Consider the following 2,609-nt stretch of genomic DNA (forward strand, 5'->3'; position numbering starts at 1 on the left):
TATTTACTATTGTTGTCTGTTGCAAGTGACTAACGATTTCTTTTTGTTACAGAAAGCTTTTACTATCGTAAGGGGTCCACTAATGGATGAAGTGCACCAACAGTTAAACTCCTGGATATATCAGGTCACCCGTGTATACAAGGAGAAGGAACATGCTGAAGTTGAGTTTATCGTAAGAATTTTATTCCCTTTTGATTTAATGTAGTTGTAGCAGTTTCCTGTTGACACTTGACCAGAATGTGTGTGTGTGTGTATTCTCTAATTACATATCTTATTTTTGGTACTATCAGATTGTACCTATCCCTATAGATGATGATGTTGGGAAAGAAATAACAACTCAAATCACAAGTGCCTTGAAGACAAACAAAACATTCTATACGGATTCTAACAGGAAAGACTTCATTATAAGGGTATATACTTTATAGAATATTGTTTATGTACTTGTCTCGCACATGATAAAATTTACTGTTTTGCAGGTTCGTGACTTCAGAACAGATTGGTAGCTGCAAGTGAATGAACCAGTTGCTGGAAATGATTACCCAGTACATGTTCACATGTCATCATTGTAGTGTGTTTTATGAATAATGTAATAAAATGATTTGGTTATCCAATAATCTTTTATTCTTTTTGGCTACATCACCTAATATTTTTCTTTTTGTGCTCTGTTTGTATGATAAATTCTGCAAATGCTCATTATGGAGATTCCTGTAAGTATTAGTTCAAACTCATTATGATTTTCTTGAAAATATTGTTGTAGCCATTGTTCATTTTTCAGTCTAGATGACTCTACTTTGTATTTTATTTATTTGTTTTTGTTTTATCAGAAGGTTGGAATTGAACTGATTATGGACAAGGCAGAATTTCCTGAGCACCAATGTGCAAATGTTATAGTGGCAAATGAGTGCATTGATTTACCTTCAAAAACAAATGTTGAATGCCTCAAGTCAGGCCTTGTGGATTATGTTCTCATGCATGGGAATAAAAAAGATAGTATATGCCATTCTTGCTTTACAATCGAGTAAGTTGTATGTAGATAAGATCTAGTTAAGGTAGTTGTGTTATTCAGATCACCTGATTATTATTGACCACACATTTTCATCCTGTTGCATTAATGCTTTTTTTAGGGATCACTTGAAAGTAGGAAGTGGGGAGGTCTAGAAAAGTTATAGGAATACTAAAACAACAATGGAATCTGTGAGAACCTTTTGAACCTTGTGTTCTTTTTTTGATAAGAAATTGAAATAATGTGATCTAATGTATTTTGATTTGTTTCTATTGTATTAAACAGAACCATGTATTGGGTATGTGGTTGACCAAATTAATCCATTTGATGCAATTTCTTCTTTTAGGAGGGGATTGAAATTGCTAAACTGTTTTTAAATGAAGGGGAGAATGTAAAAAGTATAGTAGCTGAAACAGTGCCGCTTATTACCGCTCCTGTCATTGTAAGTTTTACCTTCTTTAATAACATTATTTATAAATTTGGAGTTACATTAAATATAATCTTTTGTATTTCTTATTTTTTATTTACTTAACAATTATGTATTATTTTTTTCAGAGGCTCTATCCAAAGGTATATATAACTAACATATATAGCAACTTACTTTGATTTGTTTTAATTTTTATCTAATGTGTTTTTTTTATACTATTACAGGTCAGGCACGATACTTCTAGGACCAAACAACGAGTATCTCCCTAAAATTGTTTTTATATTTGCTAAGGTTAGTTGTTCTGTTTTTATTTTTTTGGAAAATTAATAGAGGGCAAAGTTGTCATTTCAGATGTTTACTAATGTTGGTATATGTTATGTGTCTGTGTTTGTGTAAAATAACAACACTAGTTGTATAGATTTTCAATAGTTATAGTCTATTATTACCTTATATGAAGATAGTTATACAATATGGTATTTTAAACCCCATGACCTAATTTGTAATTTTTTTTATTTAAAATGCTACTTATCATAATTATCTCATATTATTTTGGTTCTTTGAAGGGTGATTGTACACGAACTAGTATGTTAAAATTTGGTTGCCAGGTACTTTCAACCTCATATTTTACCTCATTACACTATTCTTAAAGTTATTTTTATTTTATTTTTGGCTTAGTTTTACATATTGGGATTTGTTGGTTTATGTGAATCTAATGGTTGCATTATTCAAATTTGTAGGTCTTGATGATGTACATAGTGTCAAGAAAAGTAGCTTAAGTGTTGTGAAGGTGGCAACTAGTTCTTGTAGTTCAACTATTATTTGTTGATGACTTTCATCTCTTTCATATTTGATGTATTACTTTTGTCTACTATTGGAATGATTATTTGTATGACACTGACTTTTGTGCAATGGATTGAATTTTTCGTATATGGTATTTTATTTTTATTATGAGACATGAAATGCAAATTTAATTTGAAAATTAGTAAATCTATATATATATATATATATATATATATATATATATATATATATATATATATGTTTAAAATTACGATACGCAAAAATGTGTGTCATCTTCATTTATGACATGACCTTTCTTGACAGCGGTTTTAATGATACGCATTGCGTGTCATAAATGCATGTAGTAAATGTGTGTCGTCTTTCGTTATGAAAGGGTCT

Source organism: Lactuca serriola, chromosome 7 (genome assembly GCF_051521515.1).
Source record: "Lactuca serriola cultivar US96UC23 chromosome 7, Lser_US96UC23_V15, whole genome shotgun sequence".
In the NCBI taxonomy this organism is placed as follows: domain Eukaryota; kingdom Viridiplantae; phylum Streptophyta; class Magnoliopsida; order Asterales; family Asteraceae; genus Lactuca; species Lactuca serriola.